We start from the raw sequence: 23,846 nt of genomic DNA on the forward strand, positions 1-23,846 counted from the left end.
AAGCAAATGAGTGGTAGAAATCTGACAGGTGATTGCCTAATCTGACATTAAAAATGTCCAGTAATGGGGCATCCATAACTTCCCTAAGGTATTTGTGCCACTACTGAATTACTGTGATGGGTACGTTTTCCTAATGTCTAAACTAACTATACTTTTGTGGAATTTAAAATAATTCCTCCTTGTCCTATTGTCATCGGATAAGTAGAAAAATGTATCACTCTGCTCATTTTATAGCAAACTTTTGTGACACAAGAGACACAAGGCGAGTGAGAGATTTTTTATTGACCTCTGATAGTGAAAGGGTCTCTTCTCCCTGAAGGAGAGCTCTGTGTAGCTCAAGAGATTGTCTCTTCCACAAGCAGAAGTTAGTCTAATAGAAGATATTACCTCACCCACTTTGTCTCTCTCAATTTTAAAAAATGGCAGCCTAATCTGGATGACACTGAACAACATTGAACTTCTGCTGAGCAGAGTCAGACCCTTGACAGTGAAACAAAACCTGACATGTGCACAATAAAAAACAAAGCAAAAGCACCATGTGGCTTGGTTGGAATTAGCACAGGCCTCCTGTAGAACAATGTTTCAGTAGTCACCCTGTGTGTCATGTTTGGCAACTTCGAGAACACCCAACCCAGGCAAAGGGGCACTTTGCCACAAGGGGTAATACATACAGTGCACACTAAACAATGAATGTGAAAGTTGAAAAGTAACCCATTTAAAACTGATCAATGACCCTGTGAAACTCCCTGCCAGAAGATATCAATGATAGAAGTTTAGTGAGATGGTTCCCTCCCATATCTACATATTAAGGGTCAGTCCCTATTTTCTGAGGGCATCCAGTGACAAGAATTAGACAGTACCTCCAGAAGTTGAAAGTGGTGTGGGCCTCAAGCCAGCATGAACATTGACAGCAAGCAAAAGGGGCATCTGAGCTGGTTATACCCGACAGGCACAAAAAATGACAGGCTGTCCGAACTGTGAAGAGACAGGGAGGACCCATACTCCAAGGGCACCCAGACAGGCCATTCCAATTGTTACTTAGTGCTGCGATAAATCGAGGGACTGCAGGGATCCAATGTGAAACCCAAGACCCATTTTTTTCAGGTGTGGAAAAATGGGGCACATTGAAAGGGGTGACCCTATTAAAGGACAGGGCTTGCAAAGGATGGGCTGTGGCTTTGGGAAAATGTGCATTTGAAAGACAAAGGTGTATAAGTTACTGAGGTGACCATGCCCAGTTTCCAGGGCAGGAGAGTTCTGCAGTGGGGGATGGTGAGGTCCTAGGAATCAGGAGAAACCCAGATATTACTGGAATGACAATACTAGCAAATAGCTTTCCATGCTGCAAGCTCAGATGGAGGCTTTCTACCAGGAACTGAGGACCTGGATAAAGTGGCTTGAAGCACAAACCTACAAAGTAAAGTGGAACTTTCTCATCAGAGGAGCTGACTGCACTGCAAGAGCAAACAAGACAGACGTGGGCAGTGATTGGTCTAAGCCAGTGGTCACCAACCAGTACCTTATCTTTGAGTAGGGTGTTCTAAATTGCCTAGCCTGCCATGGCTGGAGTAATTATCCCTGCAGTATTTTTAACATATATATCTAGGTTCCTGGTTTCTGCTGGTGGCGCACAGCCACACATTACCTTGATAACAAAATTCGTTCCCCACATGGATGGAAAAATTAGGCGAAACACCAGCAGGGAGACTTCTAGAACTGGGCTCAATCTTGTTGAAGCTCCTGCAGCCAACTGGGGAGCTAGCTGCAGTCCCCACTTCCTGGACTGTTAATGGCCAATGGGAGCTGCAGAGGTGGTGCCTATCAATGGCAGGGGTAGAGCACAGAGCCACCTGCTCCTCTACCCTGAGAGCTGGAGCTGGACATGCTGGCTTCTCTTGGGAGTCAGCCTGTCTTAGCCCTGCTGCACCACTGCAGTCAGCTGGGAGAAACGGTGCCCAGCCACAGACAGCATTCTGAACCCCATCCCCAGTCCTGAACCTCCTCCTGCACCCCGCCCCCTTCCCCAGCCTTGAGCCCTGCTGCAGCAAACACCCTCTCAGAGCCAGCATCCTAAGTCTCCTGCCCCAAGCTCAGTCCTGAGGACCTCCCACATTCCAAACCCCTTGGTCCCCCTGCCCCAGCCTAGTGAAAATGAATAAGGATGAGGGAGAGAGGAAAGGATGATAGGGTGAGCAGGAGGTGAGGTGCAGAGGTGGGGCCTTGGACTAGAGTTGGGGAAGGAGGTGAGTCAAGGGTGTTTCAATTTAAGTTTGCCTCTGGATTGCCTTTAAATCCAAAGTGATCTTGTGCTTAAAAGGTTGGAGACACCTCCTCTAAGCAGGGCTGTGATGTTAAGACACAGTAGGGAGCATAGCTTTCGCACTGGCAAACAAGTGGCAGGCTAATGAGTTGCAATAGTGGCTTAGCAAGGCTGGAGCAAGTGGGTCAGAACTTTGTCACACCAGCTGACACAGGAGCAGACTTGTGAGCTCACCCCCAGACAACCCAAGGGGCTGCTGCAGGAAGAGCTGCATTGGATACTGACTCCCAGTGACTGAATGGAGGTGGTGAGGCTGAAAAAAGCCTCCTTGAAAAGCAGGGGCTAAAGAAGCTGAGTGGAACAAAGGCCTGGGGGTGGGGGTGGGGGTGGGGGGAGCTTCTGCCTGCCTGGAAGGCAGAGAGAAGGGGGTAGAATACTTCCTTGTTTGAGACGAAATCTCCCCCTTGGCAGAAAAAGTCATGTTGTGGGGAAAGCAACTTCAGAGCTACATGGAAGAGTGCAACTGGAGCATGGAAGCCCATGGGGACATGCAACAAAGTGAGCACAGAGGCAGTGTCGTGAGAGCCTGGTGTTAACACAAGTGAGCTTATTAATACTGTAGGTCTCCAGAAAGTCTGTTCTGCTGGGTGAGGCAGCGATACACCAACAAGCTACATATATATCCTGGGGTCTCACCACTGGGACAGGATTCCAGTCAGATCCTGCAGTACTGGCCATGGCGTCTATGTCTACACAGCAGACCCACACAGTGTCTGACTGTGGTCAATCAGAGAAGAAGCACCTCTGTGGGCGGTCTCCTAGCTGAGAACCTCATGCTGCAAACCCAGCTCAGTGCATGCCAACAGGACTTGGAGGAGTCATGTCAAAAGACCCCAGTGCCAGCCAGGTGGTGAAATCAGGAGCAGACATAGGTGACAGTGGAGATGGTGCCAGGGGAACAGCTGTTTTCTTTGCTAAGGAAGGAGCAACTAATCTAAAAATCATGAACAATTCAGTCTAAGGTGAAGAGCAAGCCAGAGATCAACAAAAAAACTCAAAAGACTAGAAACTGATGTGACAGCCCCAGGGAATCAACAGAAGTGTGCTGGGAAGAGGGACATGGCTATGTGAGAAGAAGAACTGGCAAAGTACCAAGGTAATTATTATCTGGCACTGAATAAGGCTCTGAATATGGGCAGGTGACCGTGGTCGAAAAAACAGAGTCACCAAGAATAGGAAGGTAGAAAAGGGAGGGTAACAGAAAAGCCCTCACTGGCTGAAGGCTGGGAGACAAAGTGCAATGGAGTTGAAGAGATCTACCCCAAAGCAACAGGGAGACAGGAGAGGCCCCACGGGCCTGAGCATTAGTCACTAACTTCTGTAGATGCAAAAGGAACAAAAACAGGCATTGTGGAGAGAGCGACTAACAGCCATAGGCAATACAGCTCAGGCGTTAATCTCTGGGGACTCAGAAAGGAACACGAACATAAATAACAATATCCTTAACTCAGAGGGGCACTCTGCGTGTGTGTGTGCGCACATGCCAGAGAGCTCCTCCTCCAAAGATCAGCCACTACCTTAAAGTTTAAGCCAGGTGAAGCCCTAATTTTGTCAACTACCTTGGAAGTGTTTTATAAAGTCGCATGGCCTAAGCACGCTGCATATTATAAATTAAGATTACGCCAAGGACAATAGAGCACGATGCTCACGGATTATTTCCTTGCAACAGAAAGGAGTCCAAGGCTGGGTTTCCTCATTTTTGTGAAGACAAAGGCGATACTAAGGACCTCATGGACTTTCTGGCAGCACCAGGACAGGAAGTAGTGCCTTGGCTAGAGGCCATGACCCCATGTTAACTTTGCTCGAGCCCACTTTAGCGGCATGTACACAAGCATGGCCTTTGGGAAGGAAAATCGAAAACCGGAGGCATTTTCAAAAGAGGGCATGGAGCATCTACACACAAAGCACACCCTTTTGAAAGGAAACTGAAAGAACGTGGCACCCCTTCCAAAACGCTCCTCTGACCCTGGAACAGGAAGAGTGACCCCTTTTGAAAGAATCTTTCAAAAAACAAGCAGGTGTACACACGCCATGGGCCGCTCTTTTGAAAGAGGAGTCCACCATGGCACTGGCCAGCTGGTGCATGGAGATGCCCTGGCCGGCGGCAGCAGAGGTCTATGCTCACTGCATCCGGCCATGTTTAAAACCGCAGGGACCCAGAAACCCTGTGGCAGGAAGATGGGAACGTGTTAGCTGGAGGCCAACAGGAGGCATGCACAGCATGCCCTTCCAGCCCTCACCACAGGCCAGACACCCCACATGGCCAGCAGCCAGCCTCACTGGGCTCGCAGGTGGCCAGGCAACCCCTCAAGTGACGGGCCCCCCTCCTGGACAGAATCTGAGTTATAGGAGGTGCTGGGCAACAAGTGCTGCAACACAGCTACCTTCTCCTGGCTCACCACTGGCCCAGCCACCCGAGAACAACTTGCCTGCAACCGTGACCAGGTGCAGAACAAGGTGCAGGAGCTGTGGCAGGGCTATGCTCAGGCCTGGGACACCGCCGGCCATGCCGGGGCAGGACCCATATCCTGCCCCTACTACTCAGAGCTCCGCAGCCTCCTGAGGCCCAGGGACAGCGCCCCACTGCCTGCCGTCCTGGACACCACGGCGGACAAGCCACACCCTGGGGAGGAGCAGGAGCTGAGGACCGCCCCAGGCACCCAAAGCAAGATCAGGCCACTGAGGCCTCCAGTAAGAAGGGGGACCTTGCGATTGACTTGCCGTCCCGTTCCTTGAGACAGGTGATGGACAGCAGGATGTCGTCGGACCTCACTAAGGGACACCTCAGATCGCAGGGTGTGGGCACCACAGCTGCCAGTGGGCCTCCCCCCACTCCTGGCAGACACAGGGCCACGCATGGCCTAGCCAGCCGTGGCTCCCAGCACACCACCACAGCTGCTGGCAACACCCAGCACTCACCCCATGGAGAGTGCCACGAGCCACATGTGTGGGGAGGGGGTGGGCGGGGCCAGACCGCACCCGGGGACTGCCTCACAGGGGTGAGGAGCCCAGCAGCATGTGCGACACCCCATGGCCACCTGCCACTGGATAGGGCCAGGTGTTGGTAGGGGGTGGCAGGCTCATCCCCATACTGGTAACATGGGACTGACTGTCCCTGCCTCCCCTTTCCTGTTGCCGCACCGCAGGAGGGCCAGAAGAGCCCCACCGCTTCCTTTATCTTGGGCAGCCAGGCGGAGGAGGATGACCAGTCACCACCCCAACAAGGGGACCGGAGCAGGAGGGTGCAGCAGCAGCCCACAGAGGACGACACTTCCTGTCGCGCGGCAAAGGTTGCGGAGTAGTGCCTCCACACGGACGAGGCCAACCGCCTGTGGTGGAGGGCCACTTGGGACACCTGATGGGCCACCTGCGTGACATCACGGTGGTCCTGTGGAAGCACATGGGGTTCCTGACCCACCTGCTCCACCCCACCACTCCTGCTCCTGCCAGAAGGCCTCCCTGATGCCACATCAGCCGGGGCTTCAGGGGACATGTAGCATCCACCACCATGCAAAGGGGCATGGTCAGGTCCCCATCTAGCAGCTCCCGCAGGGGCACATGTGTTCCAGCCTCCATATGGCAGCAGAGGCCGGAGTGCCAGAACACGTGGGCGTTGTGGGTCCAGCCCGCCAAGCCCATGTAGATGACCTGGAAGCACCCCGCCAGGTCGACAAGCACCTGGAACACCACTGAGTGGTAATGAAGATGAGCCACTGGTTTAAAATGAGTCTGGGTCTCTGCGTAACTATTCACCATGTTGCTTTCAGTCTCTTCCATTCCCTCACTGGTTCCCTACAGATTGTAACCTCCTCCATGGGACTTATGCACAGCCTATTGTCCATCTCTCTGCTATCATAACTGCCTCCTTCCACAAACTCCACTGCTTCCACCTTCTCCAACCCACTCCAGGGAGCAGAAGAACAGGGCAGTTTATACCTATTCATCCACAACAGTCCAGCCTCACTCCTGGAGACCCAGAGCAATGCTTGTTTTCTTCCACTACGTTCTCAATCTTCATTGGTCCAAGAAAGGGTGTTGTGAGGTTTCTTTGGAACCCAGGTCTCTCCTGTTGCAGGATGTTGTGACAGCATTCTCTGTGTTTCTTAACTCTGCTCCCTGAGGGATGGTTGTAATAACGTTATTGGCATGGATTGAGTTTTCAGGGATGTTTGTGTTCTTGTTAATAGGTGTAATAGCCTTATTATGCCAGTAACAGCACTGGTGACTCCACGTGTGCTGTTCTTTCCATTTAGTTATAGGAGACAATAGATTTAGTAGAACAGAAAGAGAGAGAGGACACATTAATCTGTCCAGTTTACAAAAGGAAACCTGTCTTCAAAATGTATGGAGATAACATATGAATAATGGACGTGATCCTGGCTGGAATGTGATTGCACAATTTTCCCCAGAGTGATATGGAACAATAAAACATTGTGGGCCCTGAGTGAGAGAAGTGTCAGACAAAGGGTTACAAGTAGTTTTGTTGTTGTTGTAGCTGTAATGGTCCCAGAAGACAAGAGACATCTTTTATGTACTTGATATTTGTTACCACATCCTCCCTCAGTCTTGTCTTCTTTAGACTGAAGAAACCCATTTTTTTCAGTCTTTCCTCACAGGGACTCTTTTCTAGCCACTTAATAATTTTTGTTGCTCTCCTCCAGGCTTTCTCCAATGTCTCCTCATCTATTCTGAACTGCAGTTCCCAGAGCTGGACACAATAACTTAATAATACAGTAAAAGCCATGTTATCCAGCATTCAGATAACCAGCACACTCTGTTAACTGGCATCAGTTGGAGCCAGCTGTTGACTGCCTGACTGGGGCTGGCCGGCGACAGCTGTCCAGCCTGGGCCAGCAGGATGGGGCAGGCTGCTGGCAGATCAGGAACCCAGCAGCCCCACTCTAATAACTGGCACATTTGATTGTCTGGCAACTCCATTGTGCACAGCTGCCAGATACTAAAGCTGTAGTAACTATGCATGCCTCTGCCTCATTGTAGTGAACTCAGTGAGATCATGATTGGATCCACTTCAGCTCTGACCACAAATTGCCAGCAAGATTTCCATTCCTTACATCTATCTGTATTCAGATTATTTAGCAGGTTAAATTAGGTCAACAAATGTTCTGCAGTTAGAAAAAAGACAATAACTTACGTTCACATAAAATGATGGTGGAGACTCACTGTTAGTTCACTAAACAAGAAGAGCTGCTGCTCCCTTTTTCCTTGTCCTCAATTCACACTTCCATCCCTGCTATAGAGAACTGGAAAAAATGCAATCTTTGCATTGTGTCTTACCGTGGGGCAGGTTGGAGACTTTTTGCCATGCAGAAATTGAGGCCTTTACTTTAGGTGGACAGTGTTTGTAGTGGGAGGGGTCTGCTGATCTCTATCCAAGTGCAGAACTATTTTAATGATCCCCTTTGTGGCTATGGCTACACTAGCCCCAGAACTTCGAAAGGGGCATTATAATGAACCGAATTGAAAGATGCTAATGAGGCGCTGCTTTGAATATGCAGTGCCTCATTAGCATAATGGCAGCTGCAGCACTTTGAAGGTGCTGCTTTCGATCGTGTGTGGTTTGTCTACACAGAGTCCTTTTCAAAAGGACCCTGCACACGTCAAAATCCCCTTATTCCTATTTGAGGAGCACAGTAAGCCAATAATCTAAAAGTATCAGATAGGTAGCCGTGTTAGTCTGTGTCTTCAAGAACAACAAGAAGTCCTTTGGAACCTTATAGACTAACAGATATTTTGGAGCATAAGCTTTTGTGGGCAAAGACCTGCTTCATCAGATGCATGAGTGGGGGGGCGTGGTTTCAGAGGGGTATTTAATCAGTGGGGTCCCAGTAAAAGGGAGTGGCTCGCACCTTACAAAAAAAGCTTCTCTGCCCTAGGTGGTAATATCTCCACATTAGACTGAAAATGGGCCATATCCCTGCTGTTTTATCTGACTTGTTTTTTCCTCTCTTCATACATACTACTGATAATGGGCCTTTTCCACCCAGACTGAATAGACCTACACTGAATAGAACACTCCCTACACAAGCACAAGAACAGGTTTATACCAACACACCTCTAGAGCCCTGTGTGGGGCAATTCTACCTTCTACCCAAGATCCACAAACCTGGAAATCCTGGACGCCCCATCATCTCAGGCATTGGCACGCTCACTGAAGGACTGTCTGGTTATGTGGACTCTATCCTCAGACCCTATGCCACCAGCACTCCCAGCTATCTCCGAGACACCACTGACTTCCTGTGAAAACTGCAATACATTGATGACCTACCAGAAAACACTATCCTCGCCACCGTGGATGTAGAGGCTCTCTGTACCAACATCCCACACAAAGATGGAATAAATGCTGTCCAGAACAGTATCCCTGATGATGCTACAGCACATCTGATGGCTGAGCTCTGTAACTTTATCCTCACACACAACTATTTCAGATTTGGTGATGATATATACCTTCAAATCAGCGGCACAGCTATGGGTACCCACATGGCCCCTCAATATGCCAATATTTTCATGGCTGACCTGGAACAGCATTTCCTTAGCTCTCGTCCACTAACACCCCATCTCTGCTTACGCTACATTGATGACATCTTCATCATCTGGACCCATGGGAAGGAGACTCTGGAGGAATTCCACCGGGACTTCAACAACTTTCACCCCAACATCAACCTCAGCCTGGAACACTCCACACAGGAGATCCACTTCCTGGACACCACGGTGCTAATACACAATGGCCACATCAATACCACCCTGTACCGTAAACCCACTGACCACTACACCTACCTTCATGCCTCCAGCTTCCATCCCAGACACACCACACGATCCATTGTCTACAGCCAAGCACTAAGATATAACCGCATTTGCTCCAACCCCTCCGACAGAGACAAACACCTACAGGATCTCCACCAAGCATTCTTGAAACTGCAATACTCACCTGAGGAAATGAACAAACAGATCAACAGAGCCAGACATGTGCCATGAAGCCTCTTACTACAGGACAAGCCCAAGAAAGAAACCAACAGAACACCACTAGCCATCACCTACTGTCCTCAGCTAAAACCTCTACAGCGCATCATCAGGGATTTACAACCCATCCTGGACAATGATCCCCAATTTCACAGGCCTTGGGAGGCAGACCAGTCCTTGCCCACAGACAACCTGCCAACCTGAAGCAAATCCTAACCAGCAACTATACACTGCACCACAGTCACTCTAACTCAGGGACCCATCCATGCAACAAACCTCGTTGCCAGCGCTGCCCACATATCTACACAAGCAACACCATTACAAGACCTAACCAGATCAGCCACACCATCGTGGGTTCATTCAGCTGCACATCTACCAATATAATTTATGCCATCATGTGCCAGCAATGCTCCTCTGCTATATACATCGGACAAACTGGACAGTCTCTACGTAACAGAATAAACGCACACAAATCAGCTATCAGAAATGGCAATATACAAAAACCTGTAGGAGAGCACTTCAATCTCCCAGGCCACACAGTAGCAGACTTAAAAGTAGCTATACTACAGCAAAGAAATTTCAAGACCAGACTCCAAAGAGAAATTTCTGAGCTACAATTCATCTGCAAATTTGATGCCCTCAGCTCAGGCTTAAACAAAGACTGTGAATGGCTGGCTAAATACAAAAGCAGCTTCCCCTCCCTTGGTGTTCACACCTCCAGATCAACTGCTGGTAGTAAGCCTCACCCTTGCTGACTGAGCTAACCTTGTTATCCCCACCCTTGCTCTGGCTTATTTATACCTGGCCCTGCAGATTTCCAAGACCAGCATCTGATGAAGTGAGTCTGTGCTTACGAAAGCTCATGCTCAAAAGTTTTCTGTTATTCTATAAGGTGCCACAGGACCCTTCGTTGCTGTTACAGACCCAGGCTAACACAGCTACCCCACCGATACTTGAATAGACCTTGTCAGCTCTGGCCTTCCCTTTTACCGGGACCCCACTCTTTAAATACCCCTTTGAAACCACCCCCCCACTCATGCATCTGATGAAGCAGGTCTTTGCCCACGAAAGGTCATGCTCCAAAATATCTGTTAGTCTATAAAGTGCCACAGGACTTCTTGTTGTTCTTGAATAATCTAAAAGATCATATAATGACTCCGCCCATAATTTACATGCAACATTTTAGACAATACACCCAAGACCGCCCAACCACCCTCGCTCTGTGATATTGTTTAAGGCACCTTGTGTCAAAATTTACATTTGGTGTATTTACCTTTGTAAGGTCAGATTAGAGAACATTAAAACATAGCTTCCTGTGAAGAGGCAAGTTCCATTTTTAAAAACTTGATAAATACAAGAGTGTTCAGCTCTGTGGTTGAGTGCAGAGGACCATCTCTACAGCTAATTAAAACCAAACGACTTTATGTATTGGGGATGGAGAGTGATTTGCTCTTTGTTTCTAGTTTAGGGTCCTTTGACTAACAGCAGCTGATGAAAGAAGAATTTGGGTGCAAAAAGTTCTATCTGCAGCCACTTCCCTCTCAGCCCCCATGAAAGATGATCCATCAGGAGTTTACGAACAGTTTGACCTTTATGAGATTTCTATAAAATTTTGATTTTTTTTCAATCCTTGGGTGGTTTTTAAAAAGGTTTTTTGGATTTGGGCACTGTGCAAACCTGACCCCACCAATAATCCTCCAAAATGAGAAGCTCTACTTCGGAGAAAAGTCACTGAAACTACAGAAGAAAGTCAGGGATATTAACGAAGGGATTGACTATGAAAATATTACAACAGGGCCTAAGAGGAGCTAAATTAGAGAAATCACAGACCAATCTCGGCAGAAACATCAGGGAAGAAGTGGATGGGTGAGAGGAGTTGAGAGTTTAAGGAGTGAGGTTTGCTTTCATTTAGCCTATAAAAGGCACCAAGCGATGAGAGGCTAATTAGAGAAGAGGTGAAGTGGAGCTTGTTGGTGAAGAGACCAGCACCAGCCATGGGATGAGCTGTGCAGCAAACCTTTACTGCTTGACTCTGCATAGCAGTGGCAGTTGGCCTGGATGAACACAGCTGTCTGGGTGAGTAGGACAGAAACCCAATAACAGCTTTTCTGAAAAGATTTATTATCAAATCTTAACTGGCAGAACTAGTGGAACTGATCAGAGTGATCTGTGCTGAATTGGTTGCTGCCTTTCTTAAACTTATTTTGTTATTACTAACACTGAGTTGTAGAATTTAATCCTCCATCCTCGCTTACCTGATGTTGAACTCTTCTCTGGTACAGACCTATGGACACCAGGACTGCCAGTAACCCAACGATGCTTGTTCTTTAATTTCTATAATATCTTTATTGTGTTGCTGCTGTGTGTTTATTGCCAGGGACCCGTTCTCTCAGGCCATCACGAAATGACATTCATTCTGTGCTTCTTTGCTTTGCTGTCGTTCAGAGCATGTGAGTGAATGTACAGAGTGTGAGACTATGTAATGCTGATTAAAACTGATGACGACACAGGTATCTGCAGGCCTCTCACTGGGCTGAAGGCCAATAACGTAAATTATCTACTGTCTATTATGGAGACCTTGTCTGTTTTTCTGTTGGATCAAGAACACCTCCGAAGCAATAAGCTCTAGGACCATTCAATTAGTTACACAGCTTCCTTTTATCATAACTAAAAGCAGTGTAAGGGTTTGGTTGTGCCAGGAAAATGAGATGTGCCTGGAATGGGACTGCTTCCCATAAAACCAACAGAAGGGGGCCAGAATCACCAGTCCAAGTACAGTGCTCAGAACTGACACAAGGGAGTGCATGTTGAAAGAGGGTTCAGTGTGGGCTCAGGAAAAGCAGTGGCTCAGTATGGATGTGCAGATTCAGACCTATGCAACCTCACCCCGGGACATTCAGGCTCTTCTTTAAATGTCAGTCAACATCAGGCACCCAGGTGAGTTTCCTGCTCCCAAGTAACGTAGGGAGAAAAGAGGGGTTATGCCCATACCAGCTAAAAGCAGGGGTAATTTCTTTCATGAGATTTGCTGGGCTCTGATTGCTGTCTTTGTTCTGCTCATTTGCTCAATTAATAGATTGTCAAATATAAATAATAAAATACCCCATCCTTCCTTTTGGAGAAAAGAGAAATATGCTAGGTCAGACAATGCTGTTATGCCAGAAATAGGAACTTGTTCATTTTTCTCTGCAGCTGCTTCATGATATTCACACTTCCCCAAGCATCACTTTCACTTCCCTTGACCTTAATCACACTCCTCTTTATGCCAATGGCAGGTATCTGTGCCTATCAGGGGCCAGATTTACAAACTAGGCTGTCAAAGCAACTTACCATGGTGGCAAACTAAGTCACTTAAATATGAGATTCATGCAGTTTAGTGCGATTTGGGCAATTAGGGCTAAACTTGCAAATTATTTCAGGTAAAAAGCTGTAGCTAGATGCCTCGTGAGATTTTCAACAGCACCTACTTGCCTGTCTTTGTGGGAGTTAAATGCCTTGGCACTTTTGAAAATCCCACTACATGTTTATCTGCATCAATAATCTTGAAATTCTTGTCCCTAGATCCTAATTTAAATCCCACCTAGGGACTTCTGGCACTGAACCTTAGGCATATAGACTTGAAATTTTGACTCTTGACCACTAGTAATTTTATGTTTTGGAAAGTTCTCCAAATTTCACAATTTTGATTTCAGCAAAGTTTGGAAAGGAAACCTAATTTTTCTAATATTGCACAAAATGGGATTGTAGAATTTCCTTCCCTCTAGTGGCAGAGCCAATGATGCATTGGGCTGTGTAATTGCTGGGGACTTTTAATTGCACTTTAAATTGTTGTTCTCCATTAATGTGAAATATGTGACTTGTAAAAAAAACGTAATTTAAAATATCCAAAATAGCTGTTTTCCTTTCCCCAGGTTTCAGGTCAATGTCATTCTGTCAATGACATGCTCCCTTCCACAGGAATAAAGGACTGTTCTTTTATGGCTGTACTTTTTCCCAAGTTGTACAGCGTGTTTATGAGCCAGTAGCTGGACTTATCTCTTTGAAATATCCTGACCCATTACATTTAAGAATAGATATTTTGATCTAGGTTGCAAACACTCACAAAGGTAGGAGCTGTTTGAAACCATCATTGTCATCTTGACCAAACAGAAAGGGACATGAGAGCCTTGTATAGAGAGCAGTTCCTGGATCAAACTGTAACTTTGTCCTTGAGGTGGTCCGGCTCAATATTAGATGTTGTCCATCCCTAGCACTCTTACCACTCCACCAAACTTTTGGTACCCACCATTTGATGGCATTCCTTGGTACACACTTTGGGATTTTTCTGGTTTTCCATTCTAACAATATATCTATGGCTACGTCTACACGTGAAGCCTACATCGAAGTAGCTTATTTCGATGTAGCGACATCAAAATAGGCTATTTCGATGAATAACATCTACACGTCCTCCAGGGCTGGCAACGTCGACGTTCAACATCGATGTTGCGCAGCACCACATCGAAATAGGCGCTGCGAGGGAACGTCTACACGCCAAAGTAGCACACATCGAAATAAGGGTGCCAGGCACAGCTGCAGACAGGGTTACAGGGCGGACTCAACAGCAAGCCGCTCCCTTAAAGGGCCCCTCCCAGACACACTTGCACTAAACAGCACAAGATCCACAGAGCCGACAACTGGTTGCAGACCCTGTGCATGCAGCATGGATCCCCAGCTGCAGCAGCAGCAGCCAGAAGCCCTGGGCTAAGGGCTGCTGCACACGGTGACCATAGAGCCCCGCAGGGGCTGGAGAGAGAGCGTCTCTCAACCCCTCCGCTGATGGCCGCGATGGCGGACCCCGCTATTTTGATGTTGCGGGACGCGGATCGGCTACATGTGCCCTACTTCGATGTTCAACTTCGAAGTAGGGCGCTATTCCCATCCCCTCATGGGGTTAGCGACTTCGACGTCTCGCCACCTAACATCGATGTTAACATCGAAATAGCGCCCAACACGTGTAGCCATGACGGGCGTTATTTCGAAGTTAGTGCCGCTACTTCGAAGTAGCGTGCACGTGTAGACACAGCTTATATAAAAAAGCTGCTCAAACAGAACACGTGCTGGTGGAGACAGTTGCTGGAGTCAGATGGAATAGTCTCATTTTGGATTGTGTCCTGCCACTTGATATGGAGCAGCTGATGGAGATGATGAGGTTCAAAAACAGTAATCCAGTGTTTGTCAGTGCCCAGGTCTTATTTCCGTACAGTGGAGCTGGTATGAATCTTCATGTCTTGTTTGATGTCACAGCTTCCCCACGGATATTGCTGAAAAATGGCCTGAAAAGGGCCTGAAAAATGACTGCGGTTACCACTGTGCAAGTGTTCACATATTTGAGCATCCTTCAGCACTATCTGTGGTACTTTCCAAATATTTAACAGTTGCCACCTGCTCCATATCCTCTCCAGAGAAGTTAATACCATCTGGTTGTAATCTGGATCTTTGGATTGCCAGATGGTGGATGAACTAATTAATATACTTAGATTAATGACCAGATTTATGCATCCTACTTCTTGCCTAAACCAGACTGGACCATTAGCTGAGGTGGTTCACCATACTGGGCCAGCAAGATAAAGTAATTTCTCTTCCAGAGGAGAATGGTATTCATCTCAATGCTGCCAACAGCTGCTCCTCAAATGTAACCAGCAACCACTCAGTGCTTTGATGGTAACAAAGCACATGGTGACTGATGGCGACTGAACTTTGATGGTGACAAAACACAGTAGTAACAAACTCCAAGGAGATAGGAAACCAGGATGTGTATCTGCCATTGACTCAAATACGCTTTCCACTCCATTATAGAGATCCTCTATCAACGACCTCACCACACTCCAAAGTCAAGCCCATTCAGCCCTAGCTTTTGCTCTCAGAGAATGTGCTTTTGGAAACACAACTTGTACTTTCATCTTCTCAGCTCATCTGGAATCTTAAGCAAAACCATGTTTTGTATTTGATGTCTATTTTAGATGCCCTTGGCTAACAACTTCTTTCTACAGCAGTCATCAGACTCAAACAGTTTCTGAACCACTAGCTCAGACCACAGCATTGCTACAGCTTCTTTCTGCTGAATTCTTGGTCCCCAGGAGAAAATAAGGCGATTCCGGTGGCAAGCTGTTCTCCTCTAGTCACAGCTTTGGTTTCTCAGGCACCAGCTTTTCCCACTCCAGTTATAGCTTCTGCTACACCTAGTCCTGTCGATTCAAGGTTCATGATTTGGATGGGGCCTGGTCTCAGCTCTGGTCCCTGCATACATGCTTGTCATCATCCTCCATACCTTTCTCTGTGAATTTGTCCTCCACACAGCCTCTCTGCCCACCTGGTTCATCCTGGACACTGTCTCCTAGCTCGCCCATTTACCCTGAAAGAGAACGAAGACTAGTGCTCCCTGTAAGCTGAGCCCGGGAGAGAGTCAGGTGATGGAATCATAGAATCCTAGGGCTGGAAAAGATCTCAGGAGGTCATCGAGTCAAGCCCCCAGCCCAAAGCAGGATCACCCTTAACTAAATCATCCCTGCCAGGGCTTTGTCAAGCCGGGACTTAAAAACATCTAGGGATGGAGATTCTACCACCTGTCTAGGTAACTCATTCCAGTGTTTCACTGTAACTGCAGACCACTGCTTCTTTCTTTGCCATCCATCAAACTGAGAACAGCCTCTTTCCATCTTCTTTGGAGTCCCTCTTCAGGAAGTTGAAGGCTGCTATCAAATCGCCCCTCGCTCTTAGAACATAAGAACATAAGAACATAAGAATGGCCATACTGGGTCAGACCAAAGGTCCATCGAGCCCAGCATCCCATCTGCCGACGGTGGCCAATGCCAGGTGCCCCAGAGAAGGAGAACAGAAGACAATGATCAAGTGATTTATCTCCTGCCATCCATCTCCTGCCCTTGTTCTGAAGGCTAGGGCACCATACTTTATCCCTGGCTAATAGCCATTTATGGACCTAACCTGCAAAAATTTATCAAGCTCTTTTTTAAACCCTAATAGAGTCCTGGCCTTCACAGCCTCCTCGGGCAAGGATTTCCACAGGTTGACTGTGCGCTGTGTGAAGAAAAATTTCCTTTTATTAGTTTTGAACCTACTACCCATCAATTTCATTTGGTGTCTCCTAGTTCTTGTATTATGGGAAAAGGTAAATAATTTTTCTATATTCACTTTCTCCACACCATTCATGATTTTATATACCTCTATCATATCGCCCCTCAATCGCCTCTTTTCCAAACTGAAAAGTCCCAGTCTCTCTAGCCTCTCCCCATATGGGACCCTTTCCAAGCCCCTAATCATCTTAGTCGCCCTTTTCTGAACCTTTTCTAATGCCAATATATCTTTTTTGAGGTGAGGAGACCACATCTGCACGCAGTACTCAAGATGTGGGCGTACCATAGTTTTATATAGGGGAAGTATGATATCTTTTGTCTTATTATCGATCCCTTTTTTAATAATTCCTAACATCCTATTTGCCTTACTAACTGCCGCTGCACACTGCGTGGATGTCTTCAGAGAACTATCCACTATAACTCCAAGATCCCTTTCCTGATCTGTCGTAGCTAAATTTGACCCCATCATGTAGTACGTGCAATTTGGGTTATTTTTTCCAACATGCATTACCTTACACTTACCCACATTAAATTTCATTTGCCATTTTGCTGCCCAATCAGTCAGTTTGCTGAGATCTTTTTGTAGTTCTTCACAATCCCTTTTGCTTTTGACTGTCCTGAACAACTTGGTGTCATCTGCAAACTTTGCCACCTCACTGCTTACCTCATTTTCTAGATCATTGATGAACAAGTTGAACAGGATCGGTCCCAGGACTGACCCCTGGGGAACACCACTAGTTACCCCCCTCCATTGTGAAAATTTACCATTTATTCCAACCCTTTGTTTTCTGTCTTTTAACCAATTCCCGATCCATGAAAGGACCTTTCCTCCTATCCCATGACCACCTAATTTACATAAAAGCCTTTGGTGTGGGACCGTGTCAAAGGCTTTCTGGAAATCTAGGTATATTATGTCCACTGGGTGCCCCTTGTCCGCATGTTTATTAACCCCTTCAAAGAATTCTAACAGATTAGTTAGACACGACTTCCCTCTGCAGAAACCATGCTGACTTTTGCCCAACAATTCGTGCTCTTCTATGTGCCTTGCAATTTTACTCTTTACTAGTGTTTCTACTAATTTGCCTGGTACTGATGTTAAACTTATCGGTCTATAATTGCCAGGATCTCCTCTAGAGCCTTTTTTAAATATTGGTGTTATATTGGCCGTCTTCCAGTCATTTGGTACCAAAGTGGATTTAAAGGATAGGTTACAAACCACTGTTAATAACTCCGCAATTTCACATTTGAGTTCTTTCAGAACCCTTGGGTGAATGCCGTCTGGTCCTGGAGACTTGTTACTATTCAGCTTATCAATTAATTCCAAAACCTCCTCTAATGTCACTTCAATCTGAGTGAGTTCCTCAGATTTGTCACCAAAAAAGGCTGGCTCAGATTTAGGAACCTCTGTAACATCCTCAGCCGTGAAGACTGAAGCAAAGAAATCATTTAATCGCTCCGCAATGGCACTGTCTTCCTTGATCGCTCCTTTTATATCTTTATCATCCAAGGGCCCCACTGCTTTTTTAGCAGGCTTCCTGCTTCTAATGTATTTAAAAAACATTTTACTATCGTTTTTTGAATTTTTGGCTAGCTGTTCCTCAAAATCTTTTTTGGCTTTTCTTACTACATTATGACACTTAATTTGGGAGTGTTTATGTTCCTTTCTATTTTCCTCACTAGGATTTGACTTCCACTTTTTAAAAGCTGCCCTTTTCTCTCTCACTGCCTTTTTAACATGGCTGTTTAGCCATGGTGGTTCTTTGTTAGGTCTCTTACTGTGTTTTTTTATTTGGGGTATACATTTAAGTTGGGCCTCTAGTATGGTGTCTTTAAACAGTTTCCATGCAGCTTCCAGGGATTTTATTTTAATTACTCTACCTTTTAGTTTCTGTTTAACTAGCTTCCTCATTTTAGTGTAATTCCCCTTTTTGAAATTAAATGCCAGAGTGTTTGACCGCTGCGGTGTTCTTCCCAACACAGGAATATTAAAAGTTATTATATTGTGGTCACTATTTCCAAGCGGTCCAGTAACAGTTACCTCTTGGACCAGATCCTGCGTTCCAGTCAAGACTAGATCGAGAATCGACTCTCCCCTTGTGGGTTCCTGTACTAGCTGCTCCAAGAAGCAGTCATTTAAGGCATCAAGAAATTTAATCTCTGAATCCCGTCCTGAGGTGACATGCACCCAATCAATATGGGGATAATTGAAATCTCCTATTATTACTGTGTTTTTTATTTTGATAGCCTCTCTAATCTCCCTTATCATTTCAGCATCACTATCACTGTCCTGGTTAGGTGGTCGGTAATATATTCCTAATGCCATATTCATATTAGAGGAATGAATTGTTATCCATAATGATTCTATGGAACATTTTGATTCCTTTAGGATTTTTACTTCATTTGATTCTATATTATCCTTCACATATAGTACCACTCCGCCACCCGCACGACCTGTTCTGTCTTTCCGATATAATTTATATCCCGGTATGATAGTGTCCCACTGATTGTCCTCATTCCACCATGTTTCTGAGATGCCTATTATGTCAACTTCCTCCTTTGATATGAGGTACTCCAGTTCACCCATCTTATTAGACAGACTCCTAGCATTAGTGTAAAAGCATGTTAGAAAACTACCACTATTTATATGTCCGCCTTTCACAGACGCGTTGGATTTTTTTATATGCGATTGTTTCACATCTGATCTTGCCCATATATTATTTCCCACGTTCCCTATCTGACTAACTTCTAGGGAATCCCTATCTATGGAGCCTCGTGTAAGAGAAGTCTCCGTCCGATCCAGGTGCTCCCCCGCACCAATCGGCTTTCCCCCACCTCTTAGTTTAAAAACTGCTCTACGACCTTTTTAATGTTTAATGCCAGCAGTCTGGATCCACCTTGATTTAGGTGGAGCCCATCATTCCTGTATAGGCTCCCCCTACCCCAAAAGTATCCCCAGTTCCTAATAAATCTAAACCCCTCTTCCCTACACCATCGTCTCATCCACGCATTGAGACTCTGAAGTTCTGCCTGTCTATCTGGCCCTGCGCGTGGAACTGGAAGCATTTCAGAGAATGCCACCAAAGATGTTCTGGATTTCAGTCTCTTTCCTAGTAACCTAAATTTGGCCTCCAGAACATCTCTTCTACCCTTCCCTATGTCATTGGTACCAACATGTACCACGACGACCGGCTCCTCCCCAGCACTGCCCATAAGTCTGTCTAGATGCCTCGAGAGATCCGCAACCTTCGCACCAGGCAGGCAAGTCACCATACGGTTCTCCCGGTCATCACAAACCCAACTATCTATATTTCTAATGATCGAATCCCCCACTACTAAAACCTGCTTCTTCTCTTCTGCAAACTGAATTCCTCAGCCTCTCCTCGTAGGTCATGTGCTCCAGCCCCCCAGCTGATTAGCAGAGTGCCTGCAGCTGCCCACCGCTGCCAGCATATGCTTTTATTGGCGGTGCACATCTGCACATACCTTGGTGCACATAACAGAATTTATTCCACCCATGGATGGAAAAAATCAGAGGGAAACCTGAACAAGGCTCTCCTTTAAGTCCTGATTTAGGGGTGATGACCCATTTTGCTACTTGTCATCTTCTTACAGCACAGACATCACTTGTCTTTCTATGGCCAGTTATCAGCAGATGTCTCTGGGAGCACAAACCCATAAGCTGATCTTCCTGAAGCACTTTGTAACTCATGCTCCTGTCTGTCTTTCCCTAACATGCTAGAAGCTCAAGGCTCCACATTCTTTTTAAGACTGTGGTGTAGTTCTTTGCAAAAGCATCCTCTTAAAAAAGTCATCTTTTCCCACCAGCGTGTTTGTTTTTCCTCAATCTAAACTGCCAATATTTGGGGCCTTGTCAGGTTTTTTCCATTAGGAGGAGAAATTTATGCATATTGGGTATATTCTTTGATGTAATCTTGTTTATTTACAAAGAAGTCTTGTCTTTACTATGGGGTCAGGGCACCTCATCTCCTCCTGCTCAGCAAAGGCTGCAGCTGTGTCTTGGTTAGGAAGTGCCAGCTCTCAGTCTCCAGGCTCCTGTCTTCCCTCACGATTGCTTATATCTTCAGCACCTAGCTATTGATACCCAGGCAATGACCCATGACCATACAAGCCCAGCCCTGCTCCAGCTTTGCCCATTGTCCCCAGCCTTCCTTCCCTACTTGCTTCCTGACTCCTGGCTCCAGCTCCTGACTCAGACTCCTACTCTACCCAGTAGGCCTGGCTCCCACACCCACCACTAAATTAGTATTTCAGTGCTACACAGATCCAGGCAATCTTTAAGACAAAGTAAATTACACTTCAATCTACGACTCACTGGAAAGCTGGAAACTTAGGTCCTGATTCCTGACATGTCTTGCCACACTGGCCAGGGCCTTGTGTCATACCTTCCTTTGTGGCAGAGTTCACTACACAAAGGGTCATGTTATAGTTCCTTCATTTCACCTGAATAAAGGATTTTTTGAACACCCAGATCTCTAATTGTTTGATTGGAGCCGTTAATACTTTCAGCGTAAGTAACTGTCTCAGTTTTGCACTCTGGTGGACACCAGTTGTTGTGATGGGAGCCAAATGTTGAATCCTGTGTATATTTCAGCCCCCAGAGTTTGGGTAGGGCTTCACTTAGGAAAGAAAAATCAAATGCACAATTGTAAAATGGGGACTAACTGGGCAGGTGACAGGACTGCTGAAAAGGGATTATTTATAAGGGAGGACAAACTGCATATTTGCAACAATGAGATGCAGCTGTGAAAAAGGCTAGTAATGTTTTGGTTTGTATTACCGGGAATATTATAGGTTAGACAAGTGAGAGTATTGTTTTACTTTGCTTCTGGACACTGAGCTTTAGGTCAGGTATGCACAAGTTGAAGAGAGTTCAGAGGTGAGGAACAAAAATGACAATAAGGCTTAGCACACCTGACCTATGAGGAAAGGTTAAAAGTCGTGGGCCTCTTTAGTCTCGAGTGAAAAGAAGACCGAGAGGGGACTGGTAACCATATGTTACAAACAGGATTGTGATCAGTTGCTCTCCGTGCCCACTGAAGGTAGGAGAAGAAGTAAGGGAGCAGCAAGGGAGATATAGGATAGATATTAGGAACAGCTTTCTCACTATGACGATAATCAAGCTCTGGAATAGGATTCCAAAGGAGGTTATGGAACTCCCATCATGGGACGATTTTCACAACAGGTGGACAAATCTGGTCCTAGCTGGTCTTGGATTACTTGGTCCTGCCTCAGTGACTGGTTTGGATCCCTCCTGCTCTGCTGCTGGTTGGGTCCTGAGCTGGGATGTTGTAGAGCGGGTCGGACAGCGTCCCCTCTGCCTCCCACCTAATCTGTGAGTGGCAGTCTCCCCACTTGCTGTTCTAGGCACAGTCCCGGGTTTGTTGGCCCTCTGCCTTGCCAGAAGGCCTGGCCATTTGCTGCCCCACCCTGCACTAGGGTCTGGGCTTGAACTGTGAACTCCTTTGCTGTCCCATCCTGAGCCAGGGCCTGGGCACACACTGTGGGAAATGGGCCCTTCTGACTGTCTGCTTGTCCTGACCATGGGTCTGAGCCCTGGGACTGGCATGGTTAAAACTGATTCCCATACGCAGTTGTGTAGTGAGGCGGTTTGGCCCTTTACCAATCTGGAAGGGAAGAAGTCCTCCCCAAGCCTGATCAGGCTACAGGCACGATACCAATATAGCTACATAACCTCATAGTGTAGACATGGCTTATAGTGACAAGGGGTTTCTCTGGCAGTGCAGGAACACCATCTCCTCAAACAATGGTAGCTAGGCCACAGTTGGGAAGGTGCAGCACATAGTACAGTGCAGAGTACACGAAGCAGTTACATGCACCAGCCTGGCAATTTGTTCTCAAGTTACTAATAAAAATGAAGCTTTACTGTGAAGTCTGAGTTGATGGCCTGAGATGATAAAGCTGAAGGCATCTGTCAAGAAAGATGTTTATCATGTGCACCTACTTCATTTGCATTTGAGATTCACCTTCTGTAGGGATCTTTTGCTAGACATCATAACACAAATCAAAAGCAATGGAATCATTTTGCCTTCCAGTCATTTCATGACATCAGATTTTATTGTGTGTCTTGTTCCATTGCTGAATGTTTTCTATTTGTCACAACAGGTCAACAGATTCTTAATTTCTTACTCTTTCTACCTCTGGCCACACCAACTTTCAGGTAAAATCTTTCATTGCTTTTCACACTGTTGTGCCATATGCTGTTCCCCAATGTCCTGTCCCTCCCACCACAGCTTCTGGATTATAGCTTTTCTAACTGTGTTATTCTCCTGCATTGCTGCTGCCTCACTCTCTTAGTGCCTGGATGTGAATGCTGTGGAGCAGGATTTGGCTAGTAAGAGTCTCAGTTGAAATTATAATAGCAATGTTTTCCCTTTCTGGCAAGATTCTCCCGACTCCGATTTTGCCTTAATTCTGATAAATCAATATACATTGTGTATATTTATTAATATACATTAATAAATGTCACATATATCTCTGACATTTCTGCAGCAAAACAAGAATAACTTTAAGATGATAAACAAATAACATGCTAAGTCAGCTAATGCCATTACTTTTGAAATGTCAGCTTATTTTTGATCTCCAGATGGCTTTATACTATTCATACTTCCCTATACACAACTTTCACTTCTCTTTACACAATTTCTAGCTCCATTTAATCTGATCCACACTTTCCTTTAAACCAGTTGTAGATATGTGTGCACATCACAGGACAACATTTAAGCCAAAATTTCAAATTGGCTGTTTAATGTTAGTCATCTAAGTCCTTGTTTTAACCAGTTTTGTAGGATTTATTTTCTAATTTAAATGACTACATAGAAATTATAGGTTCTAAAATATAGACACCTTAGTTTGACTGGTGGGACCTGGTTGTTAATTGCTTTTGCATGGACTCTGGTCCAAGAGTTACCATTTTTACTTCTGCAGAACTAGAGGAAAATCATTCATTTTTCTAAATTGCCAATAATAGGTTTGTAGAATTTCTTACTTTCTAGTGGGTGAAGCAGTAATGAGTTGTGACATATCCATACTGGGAAATTACACTTTGCAGCCTATATTAAAAATCAAAGTTTACCAATAGTGTAGAATACATAATGTGAAAAAAATACAAAGGCAGTTAAAAAAAAAACCCTTCAGAAAGTAGCCTCTTGGGTTTCAAATCGTTGTCATTCTGTCAATGACTTGGCATTCCCATGAAGAGGAAGAAAGGACCATTCATTATAGCTAATCCTCTACACAGGTTGGATGGAGAGCTCATAATAAGGTCTCTGGATTCATCTCTTTGAAATACTGGCATGAGAGATGTCAGCGACTGTACTTTGGGGAAAAGAAAAGAAGGTGGTTGAGACTGTCTGGAGCTGTCCAGTACCATTTTCTAG

Source organism: Carettochelys insculpta, chromosome 21, assembly GCF_033958435.1.
Source record: "Carettochelys insculpta isolate YL-2023 chromosome 21, ASM3395843v1, whole genome shotgun sequence".
Taxonomy (NCBI): domain Eukaryota; kingdom Metazoa; phylum Chordata; order Testudines; family Carettochelyidae; genus Carettochelys; species Carettochelys insculpta.